The sequence below is a fragment of the Catharus ustulatus genome, chromosome 14 (genome assembly GCF_009819885.2).
Source record: "Catharus ustulatus isolate bCatUst1 chromosome 14, bCatUst1.pri.v2, whole genome shotgun sequence".
NCBI classification, from domain to species: domain Eukaryota; kingdom Metazoa; phylum Chordata; class Aves; order Passeriformes; family Turdidae; genus Catharus; species Catharus ustulatus.
Window position 1 is genome coordinate 20,783,302 of NC_046234.1, and position 21,289 is coordinate 20,804,590.

At 47.5% G+C, this 21,289-nt stretch overlaps 1 long non-coding RNA gene across 2 annotated transcripts in view; it reads right to left on the bottom strand.

Annotated features, from left to right (window-relative positions):
* LOC117002907 overlaps positions 1–11,914 on the bottom strand; it is a 77,836-nt gene extending 65,922 nt beyond the window's left edge. Inside the window, exon 1 of one of the 2 annotated variants that reach the window (XR_004419434.2) lies at positions 11,727–11,914. This is a non-coding gene — a long non-coding RNA (uncharacterized LOC117002907). Of the gene's footprint in view, positions 1–1,308; positions 1,601–11,726 lie in introns of those variants that run through there. The other variant, XR_004419432.2, reaches the window with a different exon arrangement.
* Positions 11,915–21,289: the final 9,375 nt, after the last annotated feature.

Consider the following 21,289-nt stretch of genomic DNA (forward strand, 5'->3'; position numbering starts at 1 on the left):
CCCTGCACCGCAGCCTCTCACTGCGAGAAGGCTTTTAACCAAATCTGGCCACAGGACAGGAGTGGAAAATGGATGGGATACAGGTTTGTTCTGCTCTTTCCTCCCTCCCTGGCAGCAGTGCGAGACGAGACCCTCGGGCTCTGGTTTGTCACAGGGCAGAATTTCCTGCAGCGCCTGGTGCTGGAGCGAGCCGTGGGTGAGGCTCTGCAGCTCAAGCTGCTTTCTGAGATGGAGACAGCATCCCTACCTGTGCCCCCCATTCACCCCTCGGCCAGCTAAGGACAACTCCTCCTGCGTCCAGTAAAGGGAGAAATTCGCCCAAAAGGAGACAGCAAACTTCTGTTTAAAAGTAGTGGCTGAGGCAACAATGAATACTCCAGAAAAAGCAGACAGCACTTTAAGGATTTATGTAATTAAATTAATCTGGTGCTTATTCTCTAAAGCATCACTCCTGAATTAAGAAAACCCATTCAACGCAACTCTACATTTAAAAACCTCTACAAATCTTCAAAAATATACTGATAAGGATTAGGAAAAAAAAAGACCAGAGGAAATCCCCAAAGCAGCCTCTGCAGTTGAATCAAAGTGTCACATCAGAAAAGTGAAAATACTGCAAATTCGCCTAAACTTTGAGGAGAAATTCAGTTGTTGTGCTAGTTTAGGAACTACACTAAGCAAAGAAGACATGGTAGAAACTGCCACAGTTTACAAAGGTAAACTACCAAAACCAGCACACCACTTCTTTTTTTTTTTTTTTTTTTTTTTTTTAATACCCTGGTGCCCCCTTTTGGTCTATACAGTTCAAGGCATTTTTTCCGCGTTTAAAAATTTAATCATAAAAATACAGTAACTTTTCACTGGTGAAGTCTTAATCGAGAGTCTCACGGCTGCTCCATCTTAATGACAGTCCAGTGTCCCTGCGATCGATTTAGCCCCTGTGAACACGCACGAGCAGCAGCTAAGGTCAAAGGAACGGGCTGATTTCCATCAGAAAATTTGCCCCAGCAAAATCCTGCTTTATATAGTTACCTTGATAGACAGTAGGAAAAAAAATTTAAATAATAAAAAATGTATTAAAAGAAAAAGAAGAAGAAAAAGAAGAAGAAACGGAAAAGAAAAGAAAAAGAGAAGAAAAGAAAAGAAAAGAAAAGAAAAGAAAAGAAAAGAAAAGAAAAGAAAAGAAAAGAAAAGAAAAGAAAAGAAAAGAAAAGAAAAGAAAAGAAAAGAAAAGAAAAGAGAAAATAAAAGAGAAAAAACGAAAAAGCAAAGGAAAAGGAAAAAGAGGAGGAAAAAAGACCCATTCATTACCTTTGCTACAGTACACTCAATGGGGAAGGCTGAGGCGGGTGTGCAGATGATAACTTTGCCTTGCTACATTTGTATGTGCAACCCTGAGGAGAGGAAAGCTCCCCAGCAAGTGGGAGCCTGTGCTGAGGTTCTTGGCATGCTGCTAGCACCCAAACCTCACCGATCTCTGAGAAGAAAGCAAAGCATGATATATATTAATTAGACAAAAAAAAAAAAAAAAAAAAAAGAAGTCTCATCCTGACGACTTTCATATTGCAGTGTTAGTAATTATGCCACAGAAACAAGATCTTTCCACGTTCAACATCACTGTGTGAAGACGAGCTTATTTCCAGCAGGGATATTGAGTCCTGCCATCTGAAGGGCCAATCAAGTGTGAAGTACAGTATAGTTTTAGACTCAATTGAAAGGAAAAAGCTTGACTACTAGTTCATAGCATGACAACTTTCATGGATTAGCTCAGACCCTATTCTACTCTGTGAAAGGGTATCACAGCATGAAGACAGTTTTCAATGCACTAAACTTTAATAGCTGAGTGGGGGAGCCAAAGCTTCCTTTTGGTCTCTATAGAAACAGTATAGCCAAAATTTGAGCCAAAATTAAGATTCCTTGGTTTCAGTCCTGTATTTACTCTTCAAGATCCCTATTCACAAGAAGTCTTCAGACTATATATATCTATATATCTATAGATAGACACACATCTATTTTAAAAATATATAGAGAAAATTACATACATGCTTGTGCATGCCATTTTTCCAATGGAAGATAAAGTGAATTAAATGCAATTAACTAATTCCCCTGAGCCCCCCCAGTGCTCTCCAGTGTCCCAGAGTCCTGGAAGGAAGGAGTGGGTGCAGAGAAGCTCCCGAGGAGGTGTCACCAGCACTCACTGGCATTTCCCTACCATCCCAGCTGCAAAGCTGCTCACCCTTCATATCCACACCCCACCAGAGCTCTCACCCCTTTAGCATCCTCCAGAAATCTGGAGATTTTATTTAGGCATCAACTCCCCGAGCAAGGCACTGCCTCCATTGAGCATCTCCATATTTTGGCTGTTGATGCCAGAGGCTGATGGAAACTTAACCTGCAGCGGCAGAGGACAACAGTGTTCAAACCAGCAGTAAAAGTTCCCCATCTGCATCTTAAGAAAAGCATTCTCATCATGAAATGGAGCTCTGAGAGCAAGGGAAAAAACACACCCCCACAGCAAATTCTTCCCCCACTGCTCTTGCCCAGCCCATGAGGGCTCCTGCAGGGATTGTGCCCAGGGGACACCGGGCCAGCCCGTGCCACCGGGGTGTGCCCATCACACGGGGGTGCAGAGCTAACAGAGCCAGCTCCTCCCCAGCATCAGCCTCGCTCCTTGTTTCACACTTGGCTGTACATTTCCTGACTACAGTTCCCAGCAAGCATTACCCCTGTACACCGACATGCAGGCAAACACATTTTCTCTTCCCACCTCTTTCTCGTCCTCCCTTTGCAGTCCTTTGGTGTGGGCTGTAGGAGCAGGGCTGGGCACTCCCCAGGGTGTCACCTGCAGGTGCCCACGCCGTGCTTTCCACCTGTCCTGCTCAGGTTTGGCACCCGTGCCTGGGCACTGGCAGGGGTGATCTGGCTTCCTCCCTAAACTTAGCTGGGCCACAGATGCCCTCCTCCCCCTCTTCCCTCCCCGTAGGATGTGTGAGTGCCTCCTATGGAGAGTCTACATTTCACTATAATGGTCCTACCCTCCCTTTCTGGAGCACTAATCCTGAGTCACCAGAGCCACAAACCTGCCTTGTATGGCCAGAGAAGTGATTTCTCCTGCCCCCCTCAAGCCCCCCTGAATGGGTCTGAAGTTAATCCAGCTCTGGGCAAGGTCTCTTCACAGCATCCATGCTATCAGAGCTGTGAATTTCTGCACAGATGCAGGTTTTGATGAGGTTTTGATGCAAAGCCAGGGCCATCCCTGGGGTTCTAACAACCCTGACCAGCCCTCCTTGGCCATGCAGAGAGCCAGGATCAGCCCAAGGCATCTCCTACAGGGCAGGGACCTGCAGTGGAAGCGTGGACTTCACCACAGCGATTGCAACTGGCTGCTTGCTGTAAAACACCCTTCTCCTTTGGGAGCCTCTGCCCAGCTGTTCCCAGGTGAAAAGGGAGGTTCTGGGGCCACAAAGAGCAGCCAAAATCAATAGACACCTAGATGTCCTTAATGAATTTCAGTCATAATCACATCCTACGCAGAGCCTGCTTACTTGGGCATCACTTCACAGGTTGGGTGCACAGGTCCAGTTTTCCAAAGATCCCAATCTGTCTGCTCCCAGGAATGCTGGCAAACATATGAGCAAACACCTGTACACAGGAGAAAACGCATCAGCACCATTGCTGTGTGATAAACAAACTCACATTCCCTGCTGGAGGAGGTACCTCTGGACAGCTCAGGTGCTCGCTGTCAGTGAAGACTGTGGTGGCACTGGGAAGCTGCTGGAGAGCTCAGCAGTGTGTGCAGGCTGGAGGGAGAGCTGCCCAGACACAGTCCTCGTGCTTCAGGCTGGATCACAGCCTCCAAGGCCATTTCCACCTGGAGAAGCCTGGACTAGCAGCAGCAAGCTGGGGAAAAAAATCTGTCCTTGGAAAGCAGTGCCTTTTCCTGTCCCCTGGTAAAAGGGATGAAATCCCTGTGGTCTTGGCATCAGCAAAATTGCCTTTGATGCTCAGACCCACTCATCATTAGGACTGTAAGCAGAAATTAGAGAGACATGCTTATGGTTAAACACTACTTCCTCTGTTGGTTAAACACTGCCTACTTCTCTCTCCATTAGGAACAACATCTCCAAAGCCCCGGGGTGTAATAATAACCCTGAACAGAGACTTTTTCCTTTGTGAAGTGCTCAGCTATGGAGGGAAACAACTTGCAATTAAAATTATTTCCCTTCAACTGATTTGAGAAAGCCACGCTGCTGAAATTACACACACACACTGGACAGGTCCTGTATGCTCCAGTCATTTCCCGAGCAGCCAAATATTTTTCCAAGGCTTGGATCAGGCCCAGTGCTCCAAGAGCAGTCATATTTGCACAGGAGAGAAAGACCAAAACACGGTCCTTGGGCACACATTGACAGCTCAATCGATTGCTGGGCTGCTGCCATTGCCAGGCATGTGCATGGGTGGATGAGTCCATGGTTTTATTGAAACCTGCTCCCAGGGCCCTCCGGCCCTACATGTGTCACCGTGTTAGATGCCATTGATGCTGCAGCAGCTTCCTTGCAGGACATCAAAGCATATTGGAGCAAACCCCTCATGTGTGAAGGGAAAGCCAGGCTTTTGCATTGAGGAATCCCCTCTATTCAGCCCCAGAGAGGTTTGTGTTTGGAGTCAAACCAGACAGCCATCGGTGTGGCCAAGCCCTACGGCCACAGTGAAACCATGGTGGCAGCCAGCCTGGACATCCACTGCCCCCAGCCCCGTGCCTGGGCACACTCGGGGAGAGGAGCATTTGGGAGCTGACTGCAGGAGACAGGTTTGGGCGAGCACCCAAAAGGGAGGAGCCCGGCTAGGCTCACGGGGGACTGGTGAAAGTGGGCTGTGCCATCCCCCGAGCAGGGACAGGAGGCTGGCACAGCCCTGCCTCCCTGTTTCTCCAGCCAAACCGAAGGCAGTGCCTGCTCAAGCAGCTCTGCCACTGGCCTGGCTCAGCAGAGATGTCTGAGAGCAAAAACCACCCAGCACCACACAGCTTCTGGGAAAAGCCAGGAATGGCTGATTACGGTCACGAACTGATCAGTGCCAGCTGCCACGGGCACAGAAAGGCACTGGACCTCACTGGAGGAATGATGCACACATCTTGCACCTCCAGGTACACTGCAGGTCTTGGTTTGGTGCCGTGAGACCCTGCACTGTCTCCAAGGAGACCTCTGTGCCAGGTATGAAACACTGCTGGAAGTCTCACTCTGCTTCAGTTTCTCCTCCACATTCTGCTGCAGACTCCTAAATGGGTCTTAGTCTGATAATCCTTTGTCCAAGGCACATCTGCCCCTTGTGTTCTCTGTTCAATGTGCAGTCCAGCCTTTCCCCCAGTGGAATCATCTAAAGGATTTCTCACACTTTTTGCTGCCCAATTTTTGCAGCATTTGAGCCATAAACTGTTTGATAGATTCTGAACGGTTGCCTTTGTTTCCCCCAAAAGGTGCTATTTTGTTCACAAACACTCCAAGGAGCTCAGCAGTCTCTTTTCCTACATCTCTTTTCATCATTATAACACAAAAGCAAATGCTTTTGAAATCCCCGTTTCATGTTGGTACATTAGGTATCTGAATTCCTCCCACATGTGAAGCCTCAGACTGAACATGAACTCACCCCAAAAATCTCAAGTCTGCAATTTAGGCATTTTCCTTTGATGCATTATTTAAATATACATTTTAATTATTAATTGAGACAATTTAGTACTGTAATTTACTAGCCAAACCCTGCATTGGGACAGATCCTCACCTGCTGCAAATCCAGGCTGCTCCCATCCCAGCACCCCAGCTTTCCTCCCCCTTCATCCTCCACTCCAACAAAGCACATCATTAAATGATTTCAACAAGATTCTTTAATTGGAGTTCAATATTCATCTAATGAAATATTTAAACTTTTCTGTACCCCAAATTAATCAATTTAGGAAACACCTGGAGAAAATGAACTTATAGTTTTATAGAAAAATCATGATTTGCAATGGATCTCTGAAGGAAAAATTGTGCTCCTGCTGTTTAATTTAAAGAGGAAATGATCACCCATTACTTTTCTTGATTTCATGAGAAGTGGGAGATCTCTACATACATTTTACCCTCTTTGTTCCTGTATTTCCCAGCCTGTTTAGTTGCAGTCTTCATTCCCCCAAGAGTGGAGTGACCTGCAGGGCAGGAAGGCACACCAGGTGGGTCAGCCCTGCCCGCAGCAGGTGCCCAGGGCTACAGTCACCTCTGCTCGGTGGAATCTCCTACTCATCACCACTGGAGCTCTTAGAAGGAAAAATTAGAAGACCACATGGCCTGTATCCATTCAACAACAACCTACTTCATCCTGGACCCCAAACAAATCCGTGTTTATCCCAGCACACAAACAAGAGCCTGGATCAGCTGTGCCCATCCCACAAGCACCAGCTTAACCCATGCCCTTTAGCATTTCAGGCATCTACTTGATGAAGATCTCTGCTGCCCACCAGGAACTGGTAAAGATGTTGAAGGTGACCAGCAGGCAGCTCCCTGGCATTTCCCAGGGTATTCCTGTGCATGCACTGATAGCCAGGAGGAGCAGCTGCCTGCAGTGCTGGAAAAGCAGAGGCTGTGGAAAAAGCCAGACTTTGCTGCTGCTGGATACCCACAGAAGAGCCAGCAGGTTGATTTATTATGTCTGTGCTTTGGGTTGAAGTCATATTAACTACCATGTTGAAAAAAAAATCAAAAATAAAAAATAAAGCTAAACAAAACCTCAGGGGCTGCCCCAACTTGATGCACTTTGTGTGATTACCCAGCACAGCACAAGGGTTGGACCTCATGGGCTGGAATCACTCACTAGCATCCATCTACCATCTTTCATTTCTGTTCCCTGGGCTGCCAACAGCACAGAGATCCCAGTTCACAGCAGGGTTCGACATCTCCGGGAGATGGAACCAACCTCCACCCTGGGAGCACTTCCATTTTGTCTCAGTGGTTGTAAAGGTGGGTTGCTATTATTGCATCTGCCCTCAGCCTGTCAGCTACCCGTGTCTGGCACAGATCAGATATGATTTGCTCACCCTACACACCAACACTCACTGAAAGTTAAGGCAATTGCAGCAAAAATTTCTCTACCTGCAATGGACATTGGGATGCCTACAGCACCTAAGAAACTTGCAAATTAGCTGCATGCAGTGAAACCAAATTTGGCTTCCTTTCCACAAAACCATGAAGATATTTATATATAATTTATCTTTCTAAGTTGTCATGTGGCAAAAGACCTCTTGCTGTGAGGCAAGCTTCTCTTCCTACTTAGAGAGAATTACGTGATTAAATAGAGACCTGAAAAGTTGTGAACAAGCATTGAAGAAGAAAAGGTTTCCTCTTAAAACCTTAATGAAGTGGGTTCATTCCTCCTCCAACATCAACTTAGCCTTGTGTAGTTTGTTTTCACTCTGGTTAATCACTGACCAAAGCTGTAGTGCGGACCACCAGTTTCCAATAACCCATAAAAGGCAGATCAGAAGCTATTGTTCTTTTCTGTAGGGCTTAGCAGACAACAGCTGAATAAACCTGTTCAAAGTCAGAACAGTCAAGGAGGAACAGAAGCCCAGCCATCAGCTGCAGGAATCCTGAAAAGGAAATTCATTTATTATGACATAATTGATAGCACTCACGCAAATACAGCACGAGGACCTGGTGCAATCTCGGGTAATTAAATACAGAGCAATTACCAAGTCGCAGTTAGAGAAAGTGATGTTGCTGCAAAGCAGGAATTTGTGCTGCCTTGCTCCCCATGGATGCTGACACTTTGTGGGTGCTCCTGGCATCCTGTGACTGCGATTTTGGGAAAAATCTTTCCATGGGGCAGAAGTGGTGTAAAAGGGAAACCCATGCAAATGCATGTTTGGAAACAGCACCCCGTTGAAACTGCGAGAGCTGAGCAAGAGGTGGGAAGGGCTGGAATGTGCTGGGAAATGAAAAAGTGGCTGCTCGTGGTGAAGGATTCAGGGAAGTATGAATGCAGCCTCCTAAGGGGGGCCCATTTGGTCTTGTTTCATTTGGATTTGAAGTACTTCTAAACATGCACAGGGGTTCTTGGGGTGCAAGAGGGGGCTCTGATGCCATAGAAGTTCGTATCTGAACTACAACCACCTACCTAAAAGGAAAAGTTTTTCAACAACATAACTATCCCCTGAAATAAAAAATCGTTAGGTGAAGCACTGAGATGGTGTTTTTGCTCCAAATTTGCTTCTGCCCCTTCCCAAAACATCATGTGAGAGCCTCCCTGGTGGTCGTGCCCCCTCCAGCCCACGGCAATGACTCCACCAGCCCCTTCTGCTCTGGGACACTTCTCCAGCCCCTTCCCAAGCAGGGTCCAGCTGGGAGAACAGGCCTACCACAGCAAATTTAAACAAAGGGCAAACCAACCATCCAAAAGCTTGAACAGACACGCTGGTGATAACATGGTCAGGGGGGACGTGTACCCAAGGTCTAGTTCAGCTGACTGTTCCCTGCCCCAAAATCTCTGAAGTCCACTTGAAAGTGCCAGCACCAGGGTGAGATCTCATGCTTTTATGGTGGGAGGAGAGGAGTTTCATCCCTGTGTCTGAGAGGGGATGTTCCCCACTGTCCCTTCCCCAGTGACAGCACCAGGCTCCCTCCATCTGCTGCAGCAGCTCCTTTTCCCTGCTGGGTGTCATTTCTATTCTCCACACTGCTGACAGCCAGCCCTGTCTGAGTGTCGGTCCCCAGCACACCCAGGGCAGGACTTGCCTTCCCCACTGCCCTCCCTACACAGCCCAGAACCAGCTGGTCTTTCAGCTGGGGCAAAAGGATTCCAGCATCACTGAAAGCCACCCGAAAATAAACAGCAGGACCCATCCCAGCGAAGGTTCATGCCAGGCTCTGCTCCTCGCAGGGGATGATACACTGAGGTTAATGGAAATTTATTACACTTGTCCACACAAAACTTGTGGTTTCAGGGAAAACAGCAACCATGAGGGGAAAAGCAGGCACCAGGGGGACAGGGTGAAATCCCTGTGGGGAGGTGCTCTGGAGCAGAGCAGGCAACAGATTTTGGAGGTCTCTTGGGAGAGACATGACACTGTTTTGGTCTTGGCTGGGGGAAGAAATAAGTGCAAGGATTCAGGGAAAACCAGCAGGAGTCAAAGCAGCTGTTCTCTCACCCCATTTCTGCCCTGAGATACAGCAAAATAAGTGAAATGTGTGGGCAAAAATAAAGATTAAAGAATAATAAGCAGAGGCTGACGAAGAGCAACAAAGTGTTTGGCTGAAACAAGGATTTGTTGTTGCTGCTGCCTGGAGCAGGGAGGGAGGGAGGGAGGGGTCATGGGGGAAGAGCCACGGTTTGTTGAGAGCACCACAAACTTTTAGACATAATTTTCTATTTTTCAGCAGTTTTTTCCCTCTCACCTGCATGCTCCATGGGGAAATATTGGTTGCTTTAATTCTAACATTTGGAGTGGAACCCATTCACGAAACTTTCTGGCTGTGTGATTCAAACGAGCCTTCTCTTTCCTCTTTTTGTTCTCACAAGAAAATCAATTCACTTGAAGAGCCTCTTAATCCCATTTTTGCAATCAACAATTGCCACTTGTATATCGCTCTAATAGATTAAGAAGTGGGATGATGCGGTTGTCTGGTCTAATTCAACCCTATTCAGGTAACTGCAGCCCGAGGCACTTTGTAGTGCCAAGTGTAGAGCACTACAGGAAGACTTTTGCTATCATAATTTCCTGTGGAGCTATGCACTGCCCCCACTGAGTAGCCTGAATTACTTTGAATTAGGCCCGACAACCACAGAGAGCAGAAATCCAACAAGCAACAATAACCAAGTCTTTGAGCATGACTTGCATGGGTTATTTTTTTTTTCTCTTTTTTTTTTCCTTTGCATTCGAACAGAAAGAAGGAATTTCAAAACGTGCATCTGTTTTAATGACAGCGACCTGCCATAAATCAAGTGGGAAACAAAAGGGGAAAACAGTTTAAGTGAGAGAGAAGTTGAAGTGGAGGAAAAATTAATCAAAACAGTTTTCAAAAAAAACTTCATCGCAAGAGCCTGTGAAAAAAAATTCAGGCCTACAGCATCTCCATGGCAACGGAGAACAAGCACACGTTGGATACCAAAATCATAAAAGGTTTGTTTTGCAGGAATGAAATAGAGACAGATGGATCCGTGTTAGTTTTAGTTTAATTTTTAAAAACATTTCAGGTAATTTATTAGCCAGCATGCCCAACTAGTAAAGAAATACCTAGAAATTAACAAAAAAAGCTTTTGTGACAATTCTGCAACATGCCCCCCATAAAGAAGAAGCACCAGAGTGGATTTAAAGCCATAAATATAAGGCGTAAAACTGAGACGTGACTTGAAAGTCAGGCTGACATCACATCAGGTAAACCAGGCTAGCACTGCTTTTCAAATCATAAAGTCAGCTCTACAAAGGAGTAATTCTGTGTGTAGGGAAAAAGACAACCCTAGCATATGTTAAGTTGTTGTCTGGTCCCAGACAGTGAATAAATTGGACAACAGAGTTAAAAATGTGCGTCTCAAGGGGTAGAAGTTTAAAATGCTCCGGGTAGCAAAACTCTGATCTCAGGGGAGTGAAAAGAGGTTTCTTTCCTTTTCCTTTTTTTCCCTCTCTATTTTTTTAAAAATTTGTCATCATCCCTTAATTATTACCAACATGGCAAAAAATGAATTAAATCTAAATAAATATCGAAGGTTTCTCTTCTTAAGAGTTTCAATCGCTATTCCTACTCTTTTACCTTTCTGTGTTCAGAAAATAAAGAGAACAAAGCAGGAGCCCTACTGGTTCAAAACTACCAGAACAGACAAACAACAGAGCACAACTGTTCCCTCATGCATGCCTGGGATTAGGATAAAAGCAGAAAAGACTTCTGAGAAAAAGAAAACAACAAAAGAAACAGGAGTGCTGACAAAACTTTTTTTCTTTCTATTGAGGCAAAAGAGAGAGAAAAAAGGAGCCCTACTAATAAAAAAAAAAAAAAAAAAAAAAAAAAAAAAAAAGAAAAGGGGGGGGAAAGAAAGGAGAAAGAAAGATAGAAGAAGAAAGATTAGCAAACAGAAGTAAAAGGGTTTCACCTCCTGTTTTACTTCTTTTACTTCTAGCCCAATCTGTTCAGAGAAACAAGGTGCAGGAGGCGAGCAGGTCCTTCCCAGGGCACCCTGGAAGAGGGGACGGTGCTGCCAGGCCATCACTCCGTCCTGGCTCTTCTGCCCCATGGGCTCTGCTCTAATTCTCCCCACTGGGAGCAGCTCCACACCATGCCCGATGCTCCTGTACCCCAAACTCTTGAGTTTCTAAATTAATGATTCCGTTTAAAAATCCAAGACAAGCCAGAATTGTTCCAAAGGGCCCAGTGGCTAAGGAGGAAACAATTTAAGATCTTATAAACTACAAACTTTAATCAAATGAGTTAGTCTCAGTTAAGGTGACCAACCAACATTGCAGCTGGATATTGGCATCATATCGCTGGTAGCTGCAACCAAACTGAGACACACAACACATTTGCACTGGAACAAGAAAGACCAAAAAGTTTTCCCCAAAGCTTTTTGGGTTTCAGCAAAATTTGCCTGCTGAGACCCAAAGTGATAAAGGGGCATCACAGGTGCCTGTGGGGCACTTGATGCAACACCAGCCACTACCCAAGAAGGGTCAATAACCTTGGGCTGCCTGTGCCAGCTCACAAGGGTCTTACCTTTGTCCTAAATTCTCAAAAATCCAGATCTTGCAAATGGCACCTTGCTGGCAGTCCTCGAGCTGTTCAGACCCTTGCTTATGGAACCAGAGTTTCCTCTGTGCTATCACCAGATATCCACATCTGTGTCATCCACAGATTTGAGAGCAGCAACGAGGAGCAGCAGCCTTTGAACTGCAAAACGTGCAGGCGCAAAGCAAAGGCTGCCCTCCCCCTTGTGCCCTCCCTGCAGTGGCCCTGGGAAGGGATGCTGTCACCTCCCTGGGAAAGGGACCAAGGCCTGCCCAAAACAGATGGCAGACGTGGAGCACGAGGACCTCCAGCCCCGCCAGCTCCCACACAGCCCCAGACTTCTCTGGGACTAGGCTGATGTGCTAGCACAGCACTGAGTCCTTGTGATGCTGTCAGTGGGATACAGCAGTGCCCAGGTGCAGGCAGGCAGGAGAATTTCTGCTTTCCCTGCAGTAAAAGTGTTTGGTCAACCGTGGGCTTCTCTGCACACAAAGAGCAGGACAAGCACTTCAGGGTCTAAATCATTTCTTTGAGTTTGAGGAGAGGGTAAAAGAAAGTCTTACATGAGACCTTCAACCGTGTACTGTTTTGTGCTGTGTCTGAGGTCATGTCCCTTTCAGCACAAAAGTGTGCAACAAGGAAATAAAGTCGTTGGAGGTGAGGCACAACTCCAAATGTAAATTGGCATCATTAGACGCTTAACTCTTCTCCCACCTGTGCCCTGCCCTCTCCAACCATTTACACCAAATGTCCTCAAGTTGTGTTCCAGCAGCTGAGTGCTCAGTAGCAGGAATTCAGCCCCAAAATGCTACACTAACATTTCACCCATTAGCAATGTGGGATCGTGACCCCAAAGGTGGAGATATCAAAGGCTGCCACGCTCGGAAGCCTCTCTGGTGGGGTTTATCCCAGTGCCTGGAGAGAGCTGTGCCAGTGTGATTCCAGGCCCCTCCGGGAGGCAGACCCTGGAGGTACCCGGCTCTGGTTTGGAGGGATGGCACTCACCCCGGATTAGCCCAGCTGGCCACTGGTTGTCACTGTTGCACCATTAAAATTGAGCTATGGCCAGTTGATCCCATCTGTTCTTACGGCAATCTTTAATGGCAGGAGCTTCAAAATATTCCTGGGAACATGGTGGCATTTACTGACTCCAGCTGTGATGCTGGATTAGGTTTCTGTGTCATGGACTGATGCTGACATGCAACACCAGAAACACCAATGGGCACAGTATCCATCTCTCATCTTGGCTGTATCTGGTTCCCAAGGTCTCTCCTAAAACAGCATTGTGTTATGCACGTGGCAGCAGCAGTAAGATTTACCGAATCACCCAGTGCTGGCACCTAAACTTTGCAAATCCACAGAGGCCCTTCTCCTTGCCACCTTCATCCCCCACACCATGGAGAGCGCTTTACTCTCAGTGCGTGCTGCCCCATCCTCTTCTCCTCCCACATTGCTCTGAATCCAGTTTATACGACAAAAATCCCTCACCCACAATGATTCCCCTGAAAGCAGCAAGACCGAAACACCAATCACAAAACCATCTGTAAGCACTGAGTCCAAGCCACGCAGGTGTACATACCCCACTGTTCCCTGCACTGTCACCCCTGCTCGTGGCTTCTCATCAGGTTTAGCCAGGATCATTGGTAGCTCTGGTCCAGGATTTCTGCAGGGAATGGCCTCCATCACAATCTGAGCAGGATGAAAGCCTTCAAACTTATCCCAGAGTCCATGGAAATTTTGCTCACCTTTCTGCTTGGATTTCCCTAGAAAGTAAATCATCTCAGTGGCTCATCTCATGGCTTTTTAATCCAGTATTCGAATCACATGCACACAAAATCATGTATAACTATCAAGATTAATTATGTAATCAGTCTCATTTGGGCAAGATAACATCTTGCTTGTACTAATATTTGATTTCTATTAGAAATTCCTCATGCTGCTAAACCTCCCCCTCCAGACTAGTCAGTAACATTTGGTGCTGAGGATATACATGGGGTGGAGAAGGAAAATGCCAAACCCCCACATCAAGGCAAATTTCAGATAATTATTTAGTGCATTTACATAGAGATAGTTCCAGTTTTACAGTAGCCTAAAACACTGGACTATGCAGAATTAATCTGACATGATGATGATAATTTTCTGGGTTTATATATCTCATATCTCTCTTAGAGGCAGATGCCAAGGACCAAAAAGGTTTTCAGATGGCAACATCACTGCTTGGCAGGCAGCTCATTAGCAACTGAGCACTTGTTTCAGCAATACTAATGCAGCTACAAGTGTTGCATTAACTCCTGCTAGGTGATCTGGGCTTGATGCCACATGCTTCTTTAATAGCAGTTGTGTTTTTCAGGGCAAACAAATGTTATTCCTTTCATGTTCAAATATGAAACACTTTCATGCCACATAAAATTATGTTACAACACCCAAACTTAACATACTCAAGTTTATTTCCACCAGAGAGGCTTCAGACATGCACAGATAAAATGGAAGGATATTTCTGGGTTGTATATTATAAATGTTCATTGAAGTCAAACAGAGTGGCTTTCACTGACTTCAGCAGACACTGGATGAGATCTTTGAAGATCAAAGGCTGCAATTATATCTTACTCTCTGCTGCAAATGTGAGTCTTAAGCAAATTATTCCATTGGTCTGGGTTGGTTTTTTTGTTTGTTTGTTTTGTTTTGTTGTTGTTGGCTTTGGTGGGTTTTTTGTTGTTGTTGTTGTTGTTGTTGTTTTTTAATAGCATAGCTTGTCCTGAAAAGGAAAGGACAGCTTTGGGCTTGGAAGCCTGCAAATAGCCAAAAAAGGGAGTTGCTATGTTACCCAAAAGACATCTGTGATACCTCCCAGACTTCTTTAGGGTGGGAAAACTTATCTTTAGAGCCATATTGAAGCTAAAATACCTCATAAAAAAACGAGTTGTGCATGTAAGCATGCCCAACTACTCTCCTCAGCAGGTATTTGTGTGGTAGGTGATGCCGCTGGCACCCACATGGTCTGGGGACACCATAGCTGCCGGCCCCAGGGTGTCCACAAGGTGCAAGTTCTCACCAAGAGCAGCAGAGGCTGGAGGTGTAATTTGCTCCCATCCCAAACTCCACCTGCTCTCCAACCCCATAGCTCGATCCCAGTCCCCAGTCCCCAATCCCCAAACCCCTCTCCATCCGTCTGCAGCCACGCATGTCCAGGGGACACGGTGGGATGATGCCATCCCAGCAGGGCTGGCCCAGGAGCAGCCAGCGCTTTGCCACCCTGCAGTGGGTTTGGGACAGCCGGCACTGCAGAGCTGCAGTGGGTTTGGCACAGCTGGCACTGCAGAGCTGGAGCAGGTTTGGCACAGCTGGCACTGGCACTGCAGAGCTGGAGTGTGTTTGGCACAGCTGGCACTGCAGAGCTGGAGCGGGTTTGGCACAGCTGGCACCGGCACTGCAGAGCTGGAGTGGGTTTGGCACAGCTGGCACTGGCACTGCAGAGCTGGAGGGGATTTGGCACAGCTGGCACTGCAGAGCTGGAGCGGGTTTGGCACAGCTGGCACTGGCACTGCAGAGCTGGAGTGGGTTTGGCACAGCTGGCACTGCAGAGCTGGAGTGGGTTTGGCACAGCTGGCACCGGCACTGCAGAGCTGGAGTGGGTTTGGTACAGCTGGCACTGCAGAGCTCGAGTGGGTTTGGCACAGCTGGCACTGCAGAGCTCGAGTGGGTTTGGCACAGCTGGCACTGCAGAGCTGGAGTGGGTTTGGCACAGCTGGCACTGGCACTGCAGAGCTGGAGTGGGTTTTGCACAGCTGGCACTGCGGAGCTGGAGCGGGTTTGGCACAGCTGGCACTGGCACTGCAGAGCTGGAGTGGGTTTGGCACAGCTGGCACTGCAGAGCTGGAGTGGGTTTGGCACAGCTGGCACTGCAGAGCTGGAGTGGGTTTGGCACAGCTGGCACTGGCACTGCAGAGCTGGAGTGGGTTTGGTACAGCTGGCACCGGCACTGCAGAGCTGGAGTGGGTTTGGTACAGCTGGCACTGGCACTGCAGAGCTGCAGTGGGTTTGGCACAGCTGGCACTGGCACTGCAGAGCTGGAGTGGGTTTGGTACAGCTGGCACTGGCACTGCAGAGCTGGAGTGGGTTTGGTACAGCTGGCACTGGCACTGCAGAGCTGCAGTGGGTTTGGTACAGCTGGCACTGGCACTGCAGAGCTGCAGTGGGTTTGGTACAGCTGGCACTGGCACTGCAGAGCTGGAGGGGATTTGGCACAGCTGGCACTGCAGAGCTGGAGCGGGTTTGGCACAGCTGGCACTGGCACTGCAGAGCTGGAGTGGGTTTGGCACAGCTGGCACTGCAGAGCTGGAGTGGGTTTGGCACAGCTGGCACCGGCACTGCAGAGCTGGAGTGGGTTTGGTACAGCTGGCACTGCAGAGCTCGAGTGGGTTTGGCACAGCTGGCACTGCAGAGCTCGAGTGGGTTTGGCACAGCTGGCACTGCAGAGCTGGAGTGGGTTTGGCACAGCTGGCACTGGCACTGCAGAGCTGGAGTGGGTTTTGCACAGCTGGCACTGCGGAGCTGGAGCGGGTTTGGCACAGCTGGCACTGGCACTGCAGAGCTGGAGTGGGTTTGGCACAGCTGGCACTGCAGAGCTGGAGTGGGTTTGGCACAGCTGGCACTGGCACTGCAGAGCTGGAGTGGGTTTGGTACAGCTGGCACTGGCACTGCAGAGCTGGAGTGGGTTTGGCACAGCTGGCACTGGCACTGCAGAGCTGCAGTGGGTTTGGTACAGCTGGCACCGGCACTGCAGAGCTGGAGTGGGTTTGGTACAGCTGGCACTGGCACTGCAGAGCTGCAGTGGGTTTGGCACAGCTGGCACTGGCACTGCAGAGCTGGAGTGGGTTTGGTACAGCTGGCACTGGCACTGCAGAGCTGGAGTGGGTTTGGTACAGCTGGCACTGGCACTGCAGAGCTGCAGTGGGTTTGGTACAGCTGGCACTGGCACTGCAGAGCTGCAGTGGGTTTGGTACAGCTGGCACTGGCACTGCAGAGCTGGAGTGGGTTTGGCACAGCTGGCACTGGCACTGCAGAGCTCCACAAGAACTGCAGCCCCGCTGCAGCAGCTCCCGCCCTGTGCAGAGACCGAGCTGGAGCCTCTAAGGAGCTTTCAGGGCTTGGACGGGAACGTTCACCCATTCCAGAGAAGTGACAGCTTTGTGCAGGGACTGTTCCCTCCTTGACCCAAATCAGAGATGCTCTGCCACCTCCCTGCCGGGCTCCCCATGAGCCGGAGCCTCTGATCAGTGCCAGCCCAACCATCACAGGGCAGAGCAGGAGCAACGCACAAATCCCGCCTTGGGCAAAGACTGGCGACAGAAAATATATATTGCAACAGACCAATATTATTCCCCAAAACAAGGGCTGCTAGCAGAAGATTCTCAGCAGCCAGCTCTCACTTTTCACATGTGGCAGCAGCCAGCCCTCCTCAACCTGGCTGGTGATAACTGAGGGCAAATCACTGACAAACAGATCAAATCAGGTGAGATTAATTAATCAACGTCTCTAAAGAAGTCTGAAGGTGACAAGGACTTGTGTCTGCTCTGTGTTGGACTCCATGGACCCTCCTCAAGGTAAAAGCCACTGTGTCACCCCCTTTCACTCCCACAGGCAGTCTCACAGATATGACCCACGCCAGGGCTGGAAGAGCTCCAGGGGCACAGTGCCATCCCTGGGATGCACTGTGCCCTTGCCCAGCTGTCCCCAAGGCTGTTTAAAACAGAGCAGGGAAAGCAGAGCCCCACAGGTGCTGAATTTCCCCATGATGCTCATCCATCCCTGCATTCCCACGTTGTTCCCTGCTTGGGAACTGGGATTCACCTGTGCCCCAGCTGATGGCAGACAGAGGTGAATGAAATTTGCATTTATACAGCACTCTCCATCCACCAGTATTTCAGTGCTTTGATTAAAAAAGCAAACCCCACTACAGTAGAGATTAAAAACCTCTGAGGAGAAGTGCTGTCACCTCTCACAGTCCCCAGCTTCTCACAGAGCCCTTCCCTTCAGCTTTCCCACTGCCCCAGGCAGGCTCACCTTCCACCTGCAGCTGGAAACATATTTAAAGTTCAGCCTTTAAAATGAAGTCCCAAAACTTTCCCTGAACTTGGATCAAGTCCTGTAACTATTAAATCTTCTGGGAGGAACACAATGAGTTTCCTCTACTCAAGGAAATAGAATAAATTATTGCAATAACACAGCACCAGTTTCAGTAGAAACCTCCCCAGTTCAGAGAGTTTCAGGTCCAGCTGCCCATTCAACAGCCAGACTTGAAGCAGACAACATGGCAAAGATTAGCATAATTAGCCCCAAAGTAAAGAGTTCCTTGTTAAGTGTATTTCACTGCCATGTGCCTTGAATACTTTTCTAGACAGAGCCTGAACCTCTTCTTTCCCCCAGCAGGAATCCCCAAGTTTGTGTGTATTCATTAAAATCCTGTCCTAATTGCTCCCTCATCAGCGATAAATCTTAAGAAGCTTAACTGTAAAATAGTTAAATCGTGTTTACTGGCAGAAAATAGAATATTCACTAACGATGAGATGGTGATGACTCAGGATTATTGCAGGGCCCTGACACCTAAGGCTTTGGAGATGAGGCAGTAATGCTTACACCAAGATTTTTATCCCTAAAGATGACACAGAGGCTTTGCCTGGGCTGTACAGCACAAAACATGCCATTGGGTTCCTCTCCAGCCAGGGGAGACTGGACCAGCACCTTGCAACCCCAAAAACCATCTTCCCAAGGCACCTCCCTGCCCTGCAGGGAAGGGCTCCACCAGCTCAGCACAGGCTGCTCCAGTTTGACAACACCTTTCCCATTTCTAGGCAATCTGCACATGAACAAGCTCATTTTTTTTCAGATTTAACCCAGCAGAAAGAACACAAATATTAGTTTAAACTTCAAAACTCCCATCCCCTGGCTTTGGCTCAGGGGTGGCTGCTGTGGGGCAGCCCTGCACCAAGTAGTTGATATATTTATGAAGTCCTAACTTCCAAAAATATTGCCAGCAGCAGCTCATAATTCTCTGATGTGTGACCTATGGTTTTTAAATACTGACCTGAAAAGACTAGCTACTGAGAATAGATGTCTCAAGTTCTCCTCTGAGACATATTTGCTGAAATACTTTATTACCTCAGCACTGAGCATAATTTAAAACTGCAGTTAAGCACTCAGCATTTAAGTAAGAGCATGCATCATTCTGACTGTGTTCAGTTCTGAGGGTATAAAAACTTCACAAACATTAGTCCCAAAATTTCTTAAAATCCTCAGCTATTTGCTCTGCAAAAATGCTCTGACTCCGGCACGCTCATCGACGTGAGTTTTGAAGCTTTAGGTTCAGCCTTCTGTGTTTCAAGGTAACTGTTATGGATTGGCAAAACGTGTGAATTTAATTAGTGTAATCTAAACAAAAGAAGCTTTAATCCATATGAGACCAATATGTTGATTTGTCAATGTGAATTTAATTAGTGTCTTCGCGTCTAAACTCCAACTCCCTCTTCTTTTATCTAATTATCACATTTATAAAAAACATTATCACATATTCATTGGCCTAACTGCTTTGCCACGCAGTCACAGTGAAATCTTAGAGTCAACATGCACTTCCAATAAGCTCTAGCTTATTGTGTCCTTTCCCCATACTTTGCCATGCAAAGAAAGTGAGATGTTCCGGTGTAACCACCAGCTAAGTGCATCAATTATGCATATCCCCCATTCTGGGGATGACCACCACAAGGCATTCACTTACATATGACTAATTGAGCAGAGAACAATTGCTGTTCATTCCCAAGGGCTGCAAGGGGACTGAAGCAATTCACTATTCATCAAGTAAACATTCAAGTCATAAGCACGACCCAGATCTCTCTGTGGTGGTTAAAGATGTTCCAGTTTCTCCGTACAGCCCATATTTGTTAAATCCAGCAAGGCAGTTCCCAAGGCCAGTGCTTCAGCTGAAAGTGGGATGCCAGGCCCTGGGGAATGGGCAGCCAGAGCCAGGGTTGCAGCTGGACTCACTCTGTGACCCCAAAGCCCTCAGTGGACAAGGACCTGCAAAGGAGCCCAGGGCAAAGGAGCTGCACCTCCACTCAGGCCACCCATGCAGCAGCAAGGAAGCTCCTGCATGTGGAGGGAGACAATGTGGGGAGTTCCCACCTGGCCACCCTGACCCTCCCAAGTGTTGCAAACACCCTCCATCACTCTGCATGCCAACAGCAGCAGCCTCCAAAAACTCCTTTCCATCATTGCCAGAAATATGCAACCTTTAGCTTTTAAGATGAGCAGACAAGCTTACCTTACAGGGAGTAAAAAACATATAGCTGGACAAACACAACTGACTGGAGCCAAGCAAGGAGTGGGTGATGGCTCCACACCTGCACTGGGAGCAATGAATTCTCTTACCCCCAGCTCCAACAGCACTGTGACCTGCCTTTCCCCAAAGGAGAAAAATCCTTCTGCAGGTTATTCTTAGGTACTCCAGCAATATTGTTCAAGGAGGCAAAAAATTTAGGCTCAAACACTGTATTTCTTTTAAATTTAGTCAAAATTTGTAAATATCCTGAATTGTCCCCTTTTCCCCATGATAAGCTAAAATCCGGTGGGGCAAGGTCCAAGGCTGGATTTCAGACAAGCCCTCAACTCCAGTACAACAGCATCCCATCCTTCAGGTCATCCTGCTGCCCATCCTCCTTAAGCAGACCAGCAAGATACAGCAGAGCATCATGCTGAGTTATTTTTCTTCTGCATATAATTGCTGTATTTGATGATAAACTGTCCTTGCTTTGTCAGGTTGTGATTATCAGGCAGTTTGGCTGAGAGATACTGTCAAGGAACTTAACCACTGGGCTATTGAAGAAAATAGGAGCTTTACAAGAGCACTTGGATCTGGTTTCTGCTCAGAAAGGGGCAGACAACTCTGCTAGGAGAGCAAAATCCTTGAGATGCTCTTTGCTGCACCTAAAAAACTAAACTAATGCCTGTATTGGTGCTCATCTGAGGTGATTACGTTTCCTGTGCTACCAGCAGAGATCCTGCAGTTGGTGCCAGGGGAGGGGAAGAGCTGGCCTTGTGAAGGGGAGCTCCAGGCCCACCTCAGAAAATGTGTGTTGGAAGCTAGAAAAGAAAACTTGAAAAAGTGGCCTGGGAAAGTTATTTAGGTCAAAATTTGCTGAAAGTCTTAAACCACACAGACCTTGCCCCATGCAACCCTTGTGAACTATGTTAGGAACAAGTTCCTAAGTTTGTTCAGTTTTCATGTTAATTGTTAATGTTAAATTCCAAGCTCTACCTTGCTCTGATTGCTAATTAATGTTAATTGTTAATGTTAAATTATTGGCCTCATTCTGTTTCAGTCCCCAGTTGTCTCATCTGTGTGCCCTTTCCCTTCTGTCAGGTAATGCTGCTCCCCTGAAACGGCGCCTGCGAGGAGGGCGATGTCATTGAGTTATGTGCAAATGAAGGGGTGGAAAGGACACTGGGACACTATTCGGACTTAAAAACCCCTAAGACAAGCCCAAATGATATCTGGAAGT